Consider the following 21,604-nt stretch of genomic DNA (forward strand, 5'->3'; position numbering starts at 1 on the left):
TCTTCTTCTTCTTCTTTCGGCTGCTCCCGATGGGGGTCGCCACAGCGTATCATCCGTATGATCCGCATAGTGATTTGGCACATGTTTTACGCCGGATGCCCTTCCTGATGCAACCCTGGTCGCCTCTTACGACACAGGGATATGGTACACCTATTTTAACCGGGGTATACACCGGCCCAGTTAACTGGTACTCATTTCGCCGACCTCGGAAGGATGACAGGCTGAGTCAACCCCCTGGTGTATTAATTCAGTGGCCCAACGGGGCTTGAACTCAGGACCTTTTGGATCCCAAGCCGCTGCCCAAACCACTGCGCCAACACCAGGCATATGTATATATATATATATATATGTATATGTATATGTATATATATATATATATATATATATATATATATATATATATATATATATATATATATATATATATATATATATATATATATGTATGTATATGTATATATATATATATATACATATATATATATATATATATATATATATATATATATATATATATATATATATGTATGTATATATATATATATATATATATATATGTATGTGTATATATATGTATATATATATATATGTATGTATATATGTATGTGTATATATATGTATATATATATGTATATATATACATATATATACATATACATATATATATATATACATATACATATATATATACATATACATATATATATACATACATATATATATATATATATATATATATATATATATATATATATATATATATATATACATACATACAGTGGGGAGAACAAGTATTTGATACACTGCCGATTTTGCAGGTTTTCCCACTTACAAAGCACATAGAGGTCTGTAATTTTTATCATCGGTACACTTCAACTGTGAAAGACGGAATCTAAAACAAAAATCCTGAAAATCACATTGTATGATTTTTAAATAATTAATTTGCATTTTATTGCATGAAATAAGTATTTGATATATCAGAACAACAGAACTTAATATTTGGTACAGAAACCTTTGCTTGCAATTACAGAGATCAGACGTTTCCTGTAGTTCTTAACCAGGTTTGCACAGACTGCAGCAGGGATTTTGGCCCACTCGTCCATACAGATCTTCTCCAGATCCTTCAGGTTTCGGGGCTGTCGCTGGGCAACACAGACTTTCAGCTCCCTCCAAAGATTTTCTCTTGGGTTCAGGTCTGGAGACTGGCTAGGCCACTCCAGGACCTTGAGATGCTTCTTACAGAGCCACTCCTTAGTTGCCCTGGCTGTGTGTTTCGGGTCGGTGTCATGCTGGAGGACCCAGCCACGCCCCATCTTCAATGCTCTTGTTGAGGGATGGAGGTTGTTGGCCAAGATCTCGTGATACATGGCCCCATCCATCCTCCCCTCAATATGGTGCAGTCGTCCTGTCCCCTTTACAGAAAAGCATCCCCAAAGAATGATGTTTCCACCTCCATGCTTCACGGTTGGGATGGTGTTCTTGGAGTTGTACTCATCCTTCTTCTTCTTCCTCCAAACACGGGGAGTGGAGTTTAAACCAAAAAGCTCTATTTTGGTCTCATCAGACCACATGACCTTCTCCCATTCTTCATCTGGATCATCCAGATGGTCATTGGCAAACTTCAGACGGGCCTGGACATGCGCTGGCTTGAGCAGAGGGACTTTGCGTGAGCTGCAGGATTTTAATCCATGACGGCGTAGTGTGGTACTTATGGTTTTCTTTCATACTGTGGTCCCGGCTCTCTTCAGGTCATTGACCAGGTCCTGCCGTGTAGTTCTGGGCTGATCCCTCACCTTTCTCATGATCATTGAGGCTCCACGAGGTGAGATCTTGCACGGAACCCCAGACCGAGGGAGATTGACTGTTATCTTGAACTTCTTCCATTTTCTAATAATTGCGCCAACAGTTGTTGCCTTCTCACCAAGCTGCTTGCCTATTGTCCTGTAGCCCATCCCAGCCTTGTGCAAGTCTACAATTTTGTCCCTGATGGCCTTAGACAGCTCTCTGGTCTTGCCCATTGTGGAGATTGGAGTCTAATTGATTGAGTGTGGACAGCTGTCTTTTATGCAGATAACGAGTTCAAACAGATGCAGTTAATACAGGTAATGAGTGGAGAATGGGAGGGCTTCCTAAAGACAAAACTAACAGGTCTGTGAGAGCCGGAATTCTTACTGGTTGGTCGGTGATCAAATATTTATTTCATGCAATAAAATGCAAATTAATTATTTAAAAATCATACAATGTGATTTTCAGGATTTTTGTTTTAGATTCCGTCTTTCACAGTTGAAGTGTACCGATGATAAAAATTACAGACCTCTATGTGCTTTGTAAGTGGGAAAACCTGCAAAATCGGCAGTGTATCAAATACTTGTTCTCCCCACTGTATGTATGTATATATATATATATATATATATATATATATATATATATATATATATATATATATATATATATATATATATATATATATATATATATATTGTGCTTCCTTCTCCCACTCTTCTTGTCTCCTGCCTTGTTATATGTTCTGTGTGTTGGCTCTTGCACAATTCTCGACATGGTATACAAAAAAACAAGAACTTGAAGACTCATAATACCTTTTAAGGTCAGGTCAGGTCAGGAATGGGAGCATGGGCTGAAGAAGCACGTCGCTGCGTCCACTTTCTGCCTGTACTCCAGGGGCCTCCGTCTGGCCATCCTCCAGGCAGATGCCTGAACCATCCTCATCTCCTTGAGATGTTGATCAACCTGCTGCAACCACGAGGCATGTGGTCGGCCCATTGGCCTCCTCCACTCACGAGGCTCCCTCACTGAGAGCATCTGGTGACCAGGATCAGCATCAGAAAAACGAGCCACTTGTCCATACAGCCGCAGATGACACTCGCGGACGACGCAGGTAAAAAATCTCATTTGAGTCTCTCTCAGCAATAGCTCGTTGGACAAAAATCCGACCAGCGATCGCCAAGAATTCTCCGATGAGACCAGGTATCAAAGGAATTGAGTTTCCATCTCAGATCCGTGGTCAGAGCCCAAGTCTAACATCAGTAGAGCAAGACTGGAAGCACCAAGGACCTGCAGACTCAGATTTTTGTCCTCCTGCACAGGTACGAACAGTGCCACACCCCATGATCCAGTAAATCCATGACTCCCCAGGCCCGACCCAGATGTTTATTGACCTCTGACCCACAGCCGGTAGAGATGTGAATATCACTGCCAAGGTAAATGAATCTCTTCGTGACCTCAACCACCTCACCACAAACGGGTACAGACAAGATAGCAGCATCCAAGATGTCATTGAAAGCCTGGATCTTAGTTTTGACCCAGGAAACCCGTAATCCCAGTAGCTCCAACTCCTCATTTTGCACATCGAGGGTCCCTAAACGGATATCCAGAGTCTCCGCAAAGATGACTGCATCATCTGCGAATTTAAGGTCCGAGATCTTGACATTCCCAAACGATGCACCAGAGCTTGATCTCTCTGACATCCACTCCAGAATCCAGTCCATACAAGTGCTGAAAAGTATGGGTGCCAGTATACACCCCTGATGAATTCCAGTAACAACTGGAAATAAGTTTGAGATGGTACCACCACATCTCACAGCACTCTCAGTACCAGAATAGAGTTCAGACATCAGATCGATCAGTTTTGGTGGCACCCCACGAAGACCAAGAATCCTCCAGCGGGCATCCAGATTCACTGAATGAAACACTTGGCAGAGATCAACATAGGCTGCAAGCAGCCCCTGACAAAACTCTCATCTGCATTTGGTGAGAACCCAAAGGGCAAGGATACAATCAATTGTTGACCTCTTTGGGGAAAGCCTGACTGCTCTGGGTGCTGGTGCTCAAGCATCAATAATAATTATCCAAGCAAAGACCTTGCCCAGCACTGACAGCAGCTTCACCCCTCGGGAGTTGTTGCAATCCTAGCGATCACCCTTCCGTTTCCAGAGGGACAACAGGGTCCCTCTTCTTGTCAGTTAGGATGATGCCGGTGTTCCAGGCAGAGCATGGAACTGCATGCAATGACATGAGTGCAGCATTTCCACCAGCCTTGAGAATTTCCACATGGTGCCGCAGATCCCAGGGTCTTTACCCCATTTCAACCAGTTTACCACAGCCTATGTTTCCACAAATGAAGGTGGATCAGAGTTGATTGGAGGGTCAGCAATAGGGATAGTGACCCTCCTGACATCCAACTCAACAGCTGATGGATCAGTCTGGTACAGCCGCTCAAAGTAATCGGCCCAGCGGGCCTTCACTTCGGAATCCTCTTTCAAGAGCCCTCCACCCTCCTCTGTAAATGCAGTACACCATGGGATGGGCTTGGAGGAACACAATGCATGAATTCCCCTGCAAGTAGGAGGAGAATCACCTGACCACAGGTGATGCTCCATCCCCCTCACAGATTCCTCGCACATTGGCCTCCTTGTCTACCCTTAGTGCACGTACAGCTTTACGCCTCAGCTCCCGAAACAGCTCAGCTCTGCCATTCAGCCTGGCCCTGCAACTCTGCTCAATGGTATCCAGTGTTCCTTGAGAGACAAAGTTCTTCTTCGCCCGAAGGTGCGTTCCAAGACATCAACCGGCAACATCAAGGACTATGGTGGTCTTGAAGGCACTCCACAAACTCTTTAGGATCTCCCAAGGCACCCAGAACCCCCCTCCCCCAAATCCCCACTCGGCCTGTTCACAAACAACTCAGCCCCCTCTCATCCTTGAGCTTGCCAACACCCAGCCTCACCCTAAGTTCCTTGACTTTAGTGCTTTTGGAATACCAAGTTGGAATACGAAGCCGAGCACTAAGCACCAGCGTTGGAATACCAAGTTCAGCGATGAGCCTATGGGCACTGAAACCATGAACCAGTCACCCTAAGTCCATGACTTCTTGCAAAGTCAAGGAACTTGGTGCTATTCCGGTACACAGTTCCAGACCCGTGGGGAACAACACATGTCTCATAACCATCCCTATCAGTTCCAGTCGATGCATTGAAATCCGCCAAGACGAGAAGAGGATCTCGCCTGGGGCACTGATCAACCACAGACTCGAGCGTGGCATGGAATGCATTCTTCATCGTGAGATCACTCTCCTCAGTCGGTCCATATACAGAGACCTTTATGACCCCCCTAATACCACCATAACCCCTTCATAGCCCCAATTCTCTTGAGACCTTTAAGACCCCCAAGATCCTAAAGAGCCCTTTTTACCTGACGGACCCTTTTGATACAATACTCACCTTCAGACCCCTTCATTCTTTTGACCTTTTATATCCTTTTGACCTTACACCCCTTCAGTCCCTTTAGACCCCTTATATCTGAACAATATTGAGATCGCTTAAACCCTTCAGTCATGTTAGACAGCTTGGACCCTTAACAATTTAGAATTTTAGACCACTTCGTCCTTTTTAGACCCTTTCGAACCCTGTAGCCCTAACTACTTTTGGAACATACTGTTACGGTTGTGGAAATTCGCATTACACCATAAAGAGTCCTCAGGTGAGATATCTCGGTAAGTTCATGTGTAGTTAGCCCAAACCCGTTGTATAGAGGGAATATGTGTGATTCATCCGGGCTGCGACGCTTTGAGTTAGCCGTTATTCTTTCTCTATTGTTATTTTCGACCATTAATCCCCCAACAACTCAAATACCACCACCTTCGCCTCTTTACCTCCACAACTCCATCCCGCAAACATCGCTTCACCGCCATTCTCAAACGACACCCGCCAACAACTAAAACACCACCACCTTCGCCTCTTTACCTCCACAACTCCATCCCGCAAACATCGCTTCACCACCATTCTCAAACGACGCCGCCAACAACCAAACTCCCACCACCTCCGCCTTTCTACCACACGTCGTGCCATTGGCTGTGAATGCGTTCCTTTCGCCCCGAAAAGCGGATCAGGAATGCGTCACGCCCCCTTTTTGCCTGACCAATGGCTGAACAGAGGGTGGCGTGGCCACGCCTCCAATCGCGTTTTGATCCAAATATTTGCATATAGGCTCCTCCTGAGGCCTATAAAGATGTGAGCGCAAGGCGACTCGCGAGGAGTTGGAGGGGGAGTTGAGTTCGGAGTTGAGTCCAGTTGTAGAGGAGTTGCAGGGAAGTTGGAGGGAGTTGGAGTTTGCGCGGCTCGGTTGCAGGCGGCTGGTCGAGTTCAAGTTCAAGTCAAGGGAAGACGGCGGTCGGCAACGAGGTTGCGGTGTGGAGGTCGCTCGTCTCGTCGTGGGGTCCAAGCCAGCCAACCATTCCCCTCTCCCTGAGCATCAGCAATTCCCCCCCCCATCCGCGCTGAGATAGTGCTGGGGGGGCCCCGTTCCTCCCCCACCCTAAACGTGGTGCCAACAAAACCGCTTGCGCGGAGCACGCCGGAGAGGACTCGCCGACCACGCCAGGGGCACGGAGTCGGGGTGCAGCTGCGCGAACATTGCAGCTTGCCCGCCATCGCATCACGAGGACGCGGGTAAGGTCTTTCCGGTCTCGTGGACCTGGCCGATCCTCCAGGATCCATGTACATTTGGTCTACGGACCTGCCTGCCTCCTTGCCTATGAGGGTGGCTTTCTTTCTTTCGGGTTGAATGCATGCTGTGGCGCCGTGTCCAATAAGTATAACTGCTTAAGTGTCTGTGCCTGTACATTGCCCCTTTTATTCGGTGTAACTCTTTCTATTTCATTTGCTTTTGTTGCATGACTGTATGGCTGTGTATATATATATATATATATATATATATATATATATATATATATATATATATATATATATATATATATATATATATATATATATATATATATAGATACATATATATCTTCTTCTTCTTCTTTCGGCTGCTCCCGTGAGGGGTCGCCACAGCGGATCATCCGTATGATCCGCATCGTGATTTGGCACATGTTTTACGCCGGATGCCCTTCCTGATGCAACCCTGGTCGCCTCTTACGACACAGGGATATGGTACACCTATTTTAACCGGGGTATACACCGGCCCAGTATACTGGTACTCATTTCGCAGACCTCGGAAGGATGACAGGCTGAGTCAACCCCCTGGTGTATTAATTCAGTGGCCCAACGGGGATTGAACTCGGGACCTTTTGGATCCCAAGCCGCTGCCCTAACCACTGCGCCAACACCAGGCTCGTGTATATATATATATATATACACATACATACATATATATATATATATATATACATATATATACATATATATATATATATATATATATATATATATATATACATATATATACATATATATATATATATATATATATATATATATACATATATATATATATATATATATATATATATATATATATATATATATATATATATATACATATATATATATATATATATATATATATATATATATATATATATATATATATATATATATATATATATACATATATATATATATATATATATATATATATATATATATATATATATATATATATATATATATATATATATATATATATACATATATATATATATATATATATATATATATACATATATATATATATATATATATATATATATATATATATGCTTGTCTGTGTGTGTGGAAATAAAGTGCATTGTGTGAACTGTTTTCCCGTTTCGCTTCGTCTTTTTCTTGTCTTGAATCTCCATCTTGCATCATGTAAGGGATTGATAGTGGGTTTAAAACGCCGGTAATTAATCGGAACCGTCGAGGTCGACGATAACTCCACTCGGTTATCCCTGTAATACGGAACGAACCGCTTAAGCGGTTCGTGCCCGGAGTCGGCCTGTGGCGTGGTACGATCGCCCGGTCGACCACTCGCGCAGGTACTTAGGTGGGTCGAATTTGGCGAGCAACCCTATCCTGCGCGGGTGGGCAATTGGCACGATTGTGGTGAGGTTAAACCCCCACCCGTGACTGGCTCCGGTTGGTATTTCCCAGAGGGTCACGACTGAATTGTCCGTCCGGTGGGCGACGTGTCGCGATTCGAGTTTCGTGGCCGATCGCATGCCGGCGGGCGCGAATTCGCAACAATAGTGTTTGCACCTTTTAACCATCTGGAACCTTTTAGGCACACAGCATGCAAACGTCTATAGTTTTCTTGCAAAACTTAATTCCTTAATTCCCTTGGTACCAGGTCTCTTCGGAGAATCCTTGGCTATCGCTGGTTCGACTTTGTGTCCAACGAGCAGTTGCTGAGAGAGACTCAAATGAGCTTTGTTAGCTGCATAGTCCGTGAGCATCAGCTGCGGCTGTATGGACATGTGGCTCATTTTCCTGACGCTGATCCTGCTCACCAGATTCTCTCAGTGAGGGAGCCTTGTCAGTGGAGGAGGCCAATGGGCTTCGTGCTTGCAGCAGGTTGATCGGCATCTCAAGGAGATGGGGATGGGCCAGGTATCTGCCTGGGGGATGGCCAGACGGAGCCCCCTGGAGTACTGGCGGAAAGTGGACACAGCGACGCGCTGCTCTGACGCATGCTCCCATACCTGACCTGACCTGACCTTGCAAAACACAGACTATACTTTTTCAACAAGTGATACATAACATCAACCCACCCAGGGCATGAGGACTCTTCTCCTACTGTATATAAAACTGAAAAACACATGTTGATGATGAACCCTCATTGAAGTGAAGCCTTGCTCGATCCATGAGAGTATGTCGATTCATAACGTACTTTTGAACGTGAGTTGGACCGTGAGTACATGTATTAATTATTTATTATTGGACCTTGACTACGTCTATTAATTACAGATTATTGAAACATACCTTTTAGATATGTAGACCTTCAGCGCCCTTACACCTTCCAGACCTTTTAGACCCTTTGGACCATTTCTGACCCTTTATGCTTACCTTAGACCCTTTTGAGCTTTGGATCGTATAGACCCGTTAAACCCATTGACCCTATTTAGATACTTTAAAACTTTTAGACCCGTTCGGACCCTTCTGAGTACCACTCTCCTTTCTGGGCTGGCTCCCCTGCCTCACGTCTTGCTTCGCTTGATGCCATGGGAACTAATGCCTTCAATATTATGGGGATCTCCCGTGATGAAGCTGATCTATGGACCTATCACTTCACCATCACAGACAGGTTGGTGGTCTCTGTCTTCTACCGCCTCCTTTCTGATCTTGCACCCTCTTCTCTTTCTGTGCTTTATCCTTTCCTATCATGTCCATCCATCCCATCATAGTGTCTCCATTCTGTATTCGGCACAGCCGACTGCCCGTTAGTTGGCTTCAGCAAGATCTTCTGCTGTGCACGGTGTCTCAACTTGTGGGCAGGTAAGCAGGTGGTCCATGGTTTGATACTCGCCACATTCCCAGGCAAAAGGTCCATCAGCATCTCCCCATTATATCATGTTATCCCTTGATCTGCCGATTTGGTTGCACAATCAGTTGAGGACTTTCCAAGTATGCCACTTGTTCTCAGATGCTCTGGGGAGCTTCTCTGCCTGCAAGTTCTGCCACAAACAACTATGGGTATAACACCTGCAAAGTTTCCAGAACTCTTCCCACTTGGTCTTTGCTAGGACATCAAGTGGTTCGCTATAGCCACATAAGCTCATTCGGGATTTCAAGTGCTTCTTTCCATTAACATGGTTTTGCAAAGGATGTCTGGTTTCCTGTAGCTGTTGGGTGCACTCTAATCTGCGAGCAACTGCTCTCCTGATGTCTGATGGGGGCAATCCCAGCCAACACATAGAGGCTGTTCGTATTGGTGGGTTTCAGACAACCTGGGATGATTTGGCAGCCTTCGTTGAACACAGGGTTGGTGACCTTGGCATGGGTTGAGCATTCCCATACTGGACATGCGCACTTAATGAAGGTGTAGCAGAGAGCAAGTGATATCCTGATAGCATTAGGATCAGCCCCCCCCCCCCCCCATCATTTTGTGCTGGTAAATTTTTGAATGATGATGTTCCATGAGCTGACTACTTGCATTTGGTTTAACCCTGCTTTGTCCTGCAAGGCACACACGGTCCACCATCACCCCTTCTGGTGAAAGTACCTAAATCCAGGATCACTGTTCACTTCCACTCATTTGTTCCTCTTTTTTTAACCACCTGTCGAACAAACTTCCACATTCTCTTCAATCTCATTCTTCTCTCCAAGTCTTCAGGACAGCTGTTCATCACCATCTCAGATTGTCCCCAATTCAAAACCATGATGTTTTTTACCCTCGTTAATCCTCCCTCCCTTACCCCACCCCAAGCCCTCCTCCTTCCAAATTTTCAGTTTTCCCTCCTGAGAGTTTCTTTCTGCATCCATCTTGTCCACCTCATGCATCCTCTCCTGCCCCCCATTCTTCCCTACACCCACTGTTTGTCCAAGTCTGCCTCAATTTGGCCTTCAACTCTGTTGTTGGTGTTTCACCCCTTTCTCAACTGTTTGTTTTGGCCTGTTGCAGCCTGATCCTTTCAGTGTACTAGTACCAGCTCTTCCACAAGCCTCGACTATGCATACAAAAATATGACCTTTTAAGACCCTTTATACCCCTTAGACTGCTGAGGACCTTTTTCCCTTTGGACCACTTTGAACCCTTTAACTTTTGACCTTTTAGACCTTCAACCCATCAGACCCATTAGACCTGGCCTGGACTCTTTAGACCTGTAACGACTGTTGAAACATACCATTTAGACCACTTAAATCCCTTGACCCTTTAAAACCTTTATCCCTTTGAAGACTCTTAGATCCCTTAGACCCTTTAGATTGCTTAGATTCCTTGACCCTTTAAGCTGCTTTCACCCTTTAGACCCATTTAGACCTCTTAGAACCTAAAGACCCCTTTAGACTCCTTACACTCCTGAAGGTATGTCCATCCTTAAGACAACTTAAACCCCTTGACCCTCAGACCTTCAGACCCATTGGACCCCTTTAGACCCTAACTACAATTTCAAAATACCCTTTAGATATTTAGACCCCTTAAGACATTAATAAACCATTAGATCATTGAAGACCCTTTAGTCCTTTACACCCCTGAGACACATAAGACCCTTGACACCCCTTAAACCTGTAGACTTGTTAAACTATTTTAGAAAGACACCGCACAAACATTTATAATCTTCTTGCAACATCCAGACTAAACTTTGTTCCAGCAAGTAACACTCAATGTCCACCCACCAGGACGCTGGGTACTCGACAAGGTGGAACCAAATTTGCATAATGGGTCACTGAATTGATTCACCAATCAAAACCTGGAAGCATGTTGTTTATTTGGATTTCTCAAGTATGGTGCTCAGCATGGCATCTTTCTTGTTTGTTTGTTTTTTGAGATCCTCGTGGAGGATCTCTAAGTCTTACTCATGTTGTTGTTCTTCATCTTCTTCTTGTGGACTTTTTTGTTTCACAGCCTTCAGTTTTCATCGAAACTTCCTGAAACTTGGCATATACAGCTCAAGAAAAAATTAAGAGACCACCGCAAAATTCTCAGTTTTTCTGGTTTTACGATTTATCGGTATGTGTTTGAGTAAAATGAACATTTTTGTTTTATTCTATAAACTACTGACAACATTTCTCCCAAATTCCGAATAAAAATATTGTCATTTAGAACATTTATTTGCAGAAAATGACAACTGGTCAAAATAACAACAAAGATTTGGCAGACCTCAAATAATACAAACAAAACAAGTTCATATTCATTTTTAAACAACACAATACTAATGTTTCAACTTAGGAAGAGTTCAGAAATCAATATTTTGTGGAATAACCCTGATTTTCAATCACAGCGTCTTGGCATGCTCTCCGCCAGTCTTTCACATTGCTGTTGGGTGACTTTATGCCACTCCTGGCGCAAAAATTCAAGCAGCTCGGCTTTGTTTGATGGCTTGTGACCATCGATCTTCCTCTTGATCACATTCGAGAGGTTTTTAATGGGGTTCAGGTCTGGAGATTGGGCTGGCCATGACAGGGTCTTGATCTGATGGTCCTCCATCCACACCTTGATTAACCTGGCTGTGTGGCATGGAGCATTGTCCTGCTGGAAAAACCAATCCTCAGAGTTGGGGAACATTGTCAGAGCAGAAGGAAGCAAGTGTTCTTCCAGGACAACCTTTTACGTGGCTTGATTCACGAGTCCTTCACAAAGACAAATATGCCCGATTCCAGCCTTGCTGAAGCACCCCCAGATCATCACCGATCCTCCACCAAATTTCAGTGGGTGTGAGACACTGTGGCTTGTAGGCCTCTCCAGGTCTCGGTCTAACCATTAGACGACCAGGTGTTGGGCAAAGCTGAAAATTGGACTCATCAGAGAAGATGACCTGACTCCAGTCCTCTACGGTCCAATCCTTCTGGTCTTTTGCAAACCTCAGCCTGGCTCTTCTTTGCTTCTCATTGATGAAGGGCTTTTTTCTAGCTTTGCACGACTTCAGCCCTGCCCCTCGGAGCCTGTTTCGAACCGTCCTCGCCGTGCACTTCACCCCAGCTGTCATTTGCCATTCTTTTTGTCAGTCACTTGATGTCATCCTACGCTTGTTGAGTGACATTCGAATGAGTTGGCGGTCATCCCGGTCAGTGAAAAGTCGTTTTCGCCCTCTGCCAGTCTGTAGCTTTGTTGTCCCCACTGTCTGCTGCTTGACCTTGTTCTTATGAACTGCCGTCTTTGAAATTTTAAGGATGGAAGCAACGCGACGCTCACTGTATCCCTCTGCCAGTAAAGCCAGAATTGAACCCTTCTTTTCCTCACTCAAAACTTTTCTTTTCAACTCTTTTGGCATGGTCAATAGTTATTTTTTCTAATTACTTTTGAGGTACTACTAGCACTGTTTTTGCCATCCAGCTGGTCCTATTGCAAGAGGATAGTGATGACCACAGCAGTGGTTTTTAAACTTTTCCTTGTTAAACTAGAACGGGCACTCGTAGAGCGCATACCTTCGCCGCAGCCACTAGTTACCTTTGTATTAAGTTGTCCAAAACGCATCTCAATACAAATATGCATTTCGTGACCCCCATGACCTATGACCCACAACCGCTACCTAGGGTGACAATAGTACTATACCTTGTGTCATTTCAGAAGATGGGGAATTGAACACTGAACAATTTGGAGTTAATTTGTTGTAAATCGGAAACATATTAACCGTTTTCATCATGAAAAAACGATGTTGACCTTTTTGTGACCTTGACCTTTGATCCAATCGCTCCCAAAATCTAATGGATTTGTCCTTTCATGATGCCAAACAAATCCAAAACAATTAAAGCCTCTCTGCGTTTTGTTTTTTTTGCGTTAAGTTGTCCACAACGCTTTCCGATATAAATGTGAATTTGTGTGACCCCCTTGACCTTTGATCCGATCGCTCCCAAAATCTAATGGATTTGTCCTTTCATGATGCCAAACAAATCCAAAACAATTAAAGCCTCTCTGCATTTTGTTTTTTTTGCGTTAAGTTGTCCACAACGCTTTCCGATATAAATGAATTTGTGTGACCCCCTTGACCTTTGACCCCCAACCGCTGACTTGGGTGACAAAAGTACCATACCATGTGTCATATTGGAGGATGGGGAATTTAATTTTGAACATTTTGGAGTTAATTTGCCGTAAATCAAAACAAAATTGACAATTTAATCGCGAAAAAACGATTTTGACCTTTTTGTGACCTTGACCTTAACCTTTGATCCGATCGCTCCCAAAATCTAATCGATTTGTCCTCTCATGGTGCCAAACACATCCACAAAATTTCATGACAATCTGCGAAGTGTTTTTTGTGGAATGTTGTCCACAACGCTTCCCAATCAAAAACTCCATTTTGGTGACCCCCTTGACCTTTGACTTCCACAGACTAACTAGGGTTGCAAACACTATACCATACGCTATATCAGAGGATCGGGATTTGAATACTGAACATTTTGGACTTAATGTGATGTAAATCGGAACAAAATTGACACTTTAATCGCAAAAAAACGATTTTGACCTTTTTGTGACCTTGACCTTGACTTTGATCCGATCGCTCCCAAAAGCTTCGCCTGGCGTCCTTGAGTAACTGCACATCATCTCTGAAAATTTCATGCAAATCAGTTTTTGCACAATGTTGTCCGCACACGTATTTATCAATAAATAAATACACAGGAGTCAATACAATACCTTTGTCAAACGAAGTTTGCGAAGGTAAGAAGATTCGGTTCAGGTGATCACCTAATCAATACCCCACGAAGTAGAATGAGGTGTGCCTGTGTTGGAATTCAATAGACACTGGAATGGAATGGCTGCCATACATGTAGAGTTGCTGATTTAAATTTTTTTGGGAGTGGTCTCTTATTTTTTTCCAGAGATGTATAAGTAAAAATACCCTGCGCAGACAGTAACCATCTCCGATTTTGAAAATTCCTCCTTGAAAAAAAGTTATGACGTCAAAATATCTCCGCTAATGGAAATCGCCTAAAAAATTATCTCTGAAACTCGGCAAGCTTTTTGAATTCTGTTTGCAGCAGTCGAACAGGACATTAGCAGAGATGAATTACCGCACATATGATACATCGCTATGACGTCATATCAATTTTTATGACGTCATTCCTATTCTTTGACATTTTTTTGTTTCACAACCCAGAGTTTTCATCGGATTTTCGTGAAACTTGCCATGTATATGCAGAAAGCCCACGCGCAGGCAGTAACCATCTCCGATTTTGGAAATTCTTCCTAGAAAAAAAGTTGACGTCATAATATCGCCGCTAATGGAAATCGCCTATACCATTTTCTCCAAAACTAGGCAAGCTGTTTGAATTTTCTTTGCGGGAATCAAGCCGGGCATTAGCACAGATAATTTATGGCAAACCTGATACATCACAATGACGTCATATTCGTTTTTATGACGTCATCATTAAGAGGACGAGGATCTTAGCTTATTTGGGCTTGTTCAGCCATCATATCTATTTTCTTGCAAAATGTTCCGCAATGGTTTTCTCTTTGTTTGCGCCGTCCCAAGATAAGAAGATGACACCTTCCATGCACGAATTGCTGGCATACAGGCAAAAGTACATTTGTGCCAACTGTGAAACACAGGCCATGTGGATTAAGATCTTTCGATTCATTTGCACGCACCGGTTTACTTTATGCAGACCTTTACATAGAGTCTAATGGTTTCGGTGAAGCTGCACAATGAGAGCCAATCAATTTTCTTTTTCAATTTGTTTTGTAAAAATTGAACCTGGAGAAGACCTTGATAGGTGCTCGCGTTGTAATGCAGAATTGTGAATGTATCATTGACATATCTGTTCCGATAGCATGGCAGCCAGTCACCATCGGCCTCAAAAATATTGCGTTCTAATGACTCCATGACCTGCTTGGCCTGGTCAGCCTATTATGGAAAGGGGGGGGCAGGGGGAAATGATAGTCCCTTCAGAAAATATTCCCACCCCTCGACTTTTGCCACATTTGTTTGTGTTGCAGCCTGAATTGAAAATGGCTTTAATTAAATAAATAAATAATTGTCACCGATCTTTACACAACACCCCATAATGACAAAGTGAAAATGTGTTTTTCAACATTTTTACATATTATTAATTAAAAATGAAAAGCTGAAATTTCTTCTTCTTCTTCTTCTTCTTCTTCTTTTTTTTGTGGTGTTTCTTTTTGTATTTCTGGATCCGATTGACGTCACTTCCGGATTTCCGGTTCAGGGATCAGCGCATGAGGACGCTGGGTGGCGAGCTCTCCTTCCGTCCCTCAAAAGCGAAGTTTCCAGTCCGAAAGGCGTTTTGCGTACTTTGTTATCGAGATTTGTGTCAGGGTCTGTGGAACTGTAGGCCTACTTATTTTTTGGGCGGGGGGGTGGCCGGGCGGCGGGGGGTGGGCGGCTTGGCGGGGTGGTGGGCGGGCGGCGGGGGGGTGGGCGGCTTGGCGGGGTGGTGGGCGGGCGGCGGGGGGGTGGGCGGGCGGCGGGGGGGGGGTGGGCGGCTTGGCGGGGTGGTGGGCGGGCGGCGGGGGGTGGCCGGGCGGCGGGGTGGGTGGGTTGGCGGGGTGGTGGGTGGGCGGTTTGGCCTGGCGTGGGCGGGATCGGGGGTGGCCGGGCGGCGGGGGTGGGATCGGGGGGTGGCCGGGCGGCGGGGGTGGGATCGGGGGTGGCCGGGCGGCGGGGTGGGTGGGTTGGCGGGGTGGTGGGTGGGCGGTTTGGCCTGGCGTGGGCGGGATCGGGGGGGGTGGGCGGTGGGGAAGCCATAAAGGAAGGAACTGATGAAGTAATTGGAATGAGTAAGGCCAGGCAGGAAAATATAATTTCAGGAAGGGAAAAGTGAAATATATTCTATACCAATGCCAGAAGTTTAAATAAGACGAGCTTGAAGCCAAAGTAGATAGCGAGGAGTACGATATAGTTTCAGTGATTGAGACATGGTTTGAGGAGGAGAGTAACTGGAGGACAGGATTAGAAGGCTACAAGGTGTATCGGTGTGATCGGAAGGAGAGAATAGGAGGAGGAGTAGCAATCTGGGTAAAGGACAGCATTGCATCAAGATAAAGGGGTGACATTAAGGAAGGAATAAATGTTGAGGATTCTGTGTGGGTCGAGATTAGAGATTGTACAACCATTAAGATACTGATAGGATGCTTTTATAGGGCTCCGTGTGTGAAGGAAGAGGAGGAAGGAGGAGTACATGAATAATTCAAAAGGGTACGTGGTTCAGGAAGGTTATTGATTATGGGGGATTTTAACTTGTCAGGGATAGATTGGGTCCAGGAACAGGGAAAGGGCAGAGCAGATGAGGATTTCCTCGTTTTATTTCAAGGTTGCTTTTTAACCCAGTTTGTAGATAAGCCCAGGAGGGGCAGTGCAGTGTTGGACCTCCTTTTAAGTAACGATCCCAATATGGTGGAGGTGGTGGAGGTTTGTGAGCATTTAGGAGCAAGTGACCATAACATTGTGTGTGCAATGATTCTGTTGAGGGTTACAGTTCAGGATAGTAGGGTAAGGCCATTAGATTTCAGTCAGGCAAACTTTCAGGGTATCAGGAGAGAATTGGGAGATGTAGATTGGGAGACTCTAACAACAGGACAATCGGCATCAGAAAAATAGAAACCTTCAAGGACCAAATGTGTGGAGTGCAGAGTAAGTACATTCCAATGAGGTGTAAAACTAAAAGTAGAAAGAGACCAGGGTGGTTGAGTAGTGAGATATGGAACGCTATTAAGGAGAAGCAGAAGGTATTTATTTGGTTTAAAACAACAGGACTGGAGTTAGATTTATATCACTATCGGAGTAAACAGAGGCAAGTTAAGAAAATAAGTCGACAAGCCAAAAGAGAGTATGAGAAGGGCATGGCTAAGAATATTAAACATAATAGCAAAGCTTCCTTTGAGTATATCAGGGGAAAAGAACAGGTTAGGACCAGTGTAGGCCCATTGAGGAATAGCACTGGGAGAGTGGTGAGTGATGAAGTTGAGATGGCAGACTTATTAAACAGGTATTTTTCTTCAACTTTTACACAAGAACAGTCAGGAGAATTGCCAATAGCTGAGAGTATTTATTGAGGAGGTGAGGAAGGGCTTTTACAGAAGATCCAGGTTTGAGTGGAGGAAGTAGTCCAGTCGCTTAGGGTAAAAATATTTACTGACTCGACAAAAGCACCAAACTTGGTACAGGGCTTCTATATGATGTACGAAACAATTCTGGAAGGGGAGCTGAGCACAAAAATTGCATTGGCAGCATTCATAGGCCTTCGAATTTTCGTGTTTAGCCACGCCCAAAAATGCTCCTATTGTTGCGGAGGAACCACTGGAATGCGGACAAAATGGCGGCACTGGCGGCAGTAAGTGTGTTTTTAATTTGTAATCTGCTTGGAAATTTGTGTTTTCAGTCATTTGTTCTCATTGATATGACAAAGAAAGCATACTACGAATTAAATGAGAGATAATAGCCATCATGTGTGATATTTTGGAGTGAATTTTGTCATGATTGGAGAATAAAATCGATCGTCAATTGCTGATCCGGTTTGACCTTGGAGGAAGACGATCGATCAATCGTCATCGATGATGATAAGGCCAGGAGGAGGGCTGGGTAGTCTTGCCTTCATTTTTCTGTTCAATCAGATGAGAGAGAACATCAGCCTTTTTATGTCGTTGAACGTTTTATGATGGGGATAATTCTCAGCAGGAGGGGAGGGGTGTGGTAAAGAAGGCCAAGAAGCCAAAAAAAGGGCAAGAAGGGGAGTGACCCCCACGACACAGAGAGTGTGCTAGTGCGGAGACCTTTTTTGAAGTCTTTTTCTAATTACCTGGCCTATAAATATGCCACAGAGTTGAAACTTCCATCAAATAAAGGTTACGCTAGACCTTTATTTAGCTGTAAAACAGCTTTTTATGATTGCCTATTTATTCCTGAGAGGGAGCAGCAATCCTATTGTCATGCCCTGAGGGCCCAATCAAAACAGAAAGTGTACCAGTGCTGAGACTCTTTTAATTTGACATGATTTCACCTTATCCATTTGCTGATTTTACCACTTTTGGCCATTTTGCGAATGATTATTATCGAATCTAATGGCTCAGCAATGTTTAATGAAAAGTCAGTTCTGCGCATATACAAATAGAATCAATCATAATAAATAACAAGCATGGTGATTTCAAATCGTGTGTACATTTTGTGCTCTAATTTTTAAACCAACTTTTGATTTTTTTTCAATTCTACTTGAAAGTGTGACTTTAAATAATTTCAGGTTGGTTATAAATACTATAATTTCAATTGTACCAAGTTAATTCCTATATTTTTTTTGAAAATTCCTACATTTTTGTGTCGGGGAGTCCAACCTGATGATGAAATCAGCTTGTTGGCATAATTAGGGCTTGCTGGATGTATATTTTGACAATATCCTAATTTAGTCCTGATAGGTACAGATACAGATGACTCCTTTATTACAACTCTTCTTATTTCCAGGTCGCGCGCCGGGTTGATTGGGACCTTTGTGTTGTGTGCCAGTCACTATCTGCAGAGGAATTATGTTGTCCCCTCAATTCCAACTCAAGGAAAATGGTGCAGCATACACCAATTTCCTTCAGACCGTTGGGCTGTTCCAGGAAATGAATGCACTTCCCGTCAATGTGGGGTATGGTAGTTCTGGGACAGCAGAGTGTTTCATCCGAAACAAGGCTCGTTGGCACAAATCTTGCCATGACAATTTTGATTTGGCGAATGATCCGATTTGTGGTTTCCCATCTGCGTCTCGCGAGGGGACTGGAAGAAGAACCTACTGTCGCCGAGATTCGACTACTCATCCCGATCTCAGGGGTCGTATCTTGTTTGTATTGGGTACAGTAACCCATCTTTACCCAATGTCACTTGCGTTGATCAGTTCCCGGCCCGTTTAACTTGAGAGAATTGATCCAGGACATGGTACTAAAGTCGGAAAACTGGGGGTTTATGCAGGTTTGTAATGTGATTTGTAGATATTTTGCCATTTCTGTTGTATATAAAACATATTGCATAATTTGTGACAGCGTATTTAGATACAGTGATTCATCTTCTCCGAAAGTAGTCATTTTTTGACCTTGACGTTGACCTTCATGGGTGACCTCGACTTGGGCTCCCCTTCTGAAAATGCAGGTTATGGTCCAAGTATGCTGTGTTGCAAGTTTGTTGCTGCTATCTAGTAGGTAAAGGTTTTGGTGAGATTTTTACAGTCCTGACCATTCCCATGGTACTAACGTGGGAAAACCAGCTTTTTATGCCACTTAGTAATACGATTTGAATATATTTCGACATTAGTGATGCATATAGAATGCAAATAAGGACTAACTGATTTGCAACAGAGTATTTTGATAGAGCTAGGCATGCTCTCTGGAAATACAGAAAATGTCGTTTTTGACCTTGACCTTCATGGGTGACCTTGACCTTGGCTCCCCTTCCAAAATTAGATCTTATTGGCCAAGGAAGTTGTGTACCAAATTTGGTGCTTTTGTCCAGTCAGTAAATGTTTTGTCGAATTTCTACCTTAAGCGACCGGACTAAAGTAAAGGAACAGCTCTGTAATCTAAGAGTAGATAAGGCTCCCGGTCCAGATAATATGCAACCGAGAGTATTGAGAGAGGTGGCTGAGCAGGTAAGCGAGATGTTAACGGATATTTTCAATCGCTCACTGGAGTCAGGACAGGTACCGGAGGATTGGAGAGTATCAAATGTAACACCATTATTTAAAAAGTATCCAGAGAAGAATTGGGGAAATATTGACCTGTTAGTTTGACTTCAGTTGTGGGGAAGGTGTTGGAGACATTAATTAAAGACCGGATGAGGAACCATTTCAACAAGTGCAAACTAATTAAAGATAGTCAGTATGTGTTTACCAAAGGTAGTTCCTGTTTAACAAATCTTTTTGAGTTCTCTGAAGCAGTGTCTGGGTGGATGAGGGAAAGGAAGTGGACATCGTATATCGAGATGTTAAGAAGGCATTTGATAAGGTACTACATTGGAGGTTGTTAGCCAAGGTGAGGGCTTGTGGAGTGGCCTGTCAGGTAGCTAATTGGATTGCAAGCTGGCTTAGTCATAGGAAGCAAAGAGTGGCTGTGAGTGGGAGGATCTTAATAGTGGGGTACCTCAGGGATCAGTACTCAGACCATTACTATTAAATATTTACATCAACGATTTGAATAATGGGGTAAAGAGCAAGTTTTCCAAACTTGTGGATGACACAAAGCTTCGAGGTAAGGTCGGTAGCAGATTGGGTGGTGAACAGATACAAGAGAATATTGATACTTGTATGGATTGGGCAAAAGATTGGCAGATGGAGTTTAACCTGAGCATGTGTAAGGTGTTGGAGATGGGAAAGAACAATGAAAATAGACATTACAGGATGCAAGGGGTAATTTTGGAGCATGTCACACAGGAGAAGGATCTGGGGGTGGTAATAGATATGGGAGGGAAGCAGGCAGCACAGTGCCAGGTAGCTGGAGGTAAAGCAAATCGGGTTTTAGGCTGTTTAAGGAGGGGGATCATTTATAAATCAAAAGAGGTGGTGTTAACATTGTACAGGAATTTAGTGAGGGCCACATCTAGAATATTGTGTGCAGTTTTGGTCACCACAGTTGCGGAAGGACGTAGATGACATGGAGAAGGTTCAGTGTAGGGCTACCAGATTGATTCCGGGCGAGCTTGACTTAGCCATGAGGAGTGGCTGCAGGAGACAGGGCTTTATTCACTGGAAAGGAGGCGGTTGCGAGGAGATATGATGGAGATGTTTAAGATAAAGAAAGGTATAGATGAAATAAGTGTAGATTAATTATTCAACAGAGTAGACAGTGAAAAAAACCAGGAGCCATAGCCTGAGAGTAAAGAAGGGGAGAGTTAAGATGGTAGTAAGGCAGAGGACTTTCACTCAGAGAGTCGTTAATGCATGGAATGGTCTCCCTGGAAAGGTGGTGGCAGCAGAAAAAGTAGAGAAGTTTAAATTAGAATTAGATAGGTACCTGGAAGTTATGGAGGTAGAGGGGTGTAGGGATGTTGATGAGACTTTAAGGAAGTTTGAGTATTGATGGGTGATTGTGTATGGAGTGCTGTTGGTGGGGGTCTTGTTAAGGGGTGTTGTGTGGTTGATGTGTGTTTTTAACCAAGCCCATGGCCCCTCTCCAAGGGAAGGAAAAGGGGAAAAAAATTTACAACAAAAAAAAATAAAAAATAAAGATACAATTTTTTTTCTTT

This window comes from Eptatretus burgeri, chromosome 9 (genome assembly GCF_056783735.1).
Source record: "Eptatretus burgeri isolate ZD-2024b chromosome 9, Ebu_testis_v1, whole genome shotgun sequence".
In the NCBI taxonomy this organism is placed as follows: domain Eukaryota; kingdom Metazoa; phylum Chordata; class Myxini; order Myxiniformes; family Myxinidae; genus Eptatretus; species Eptatretus burgeri.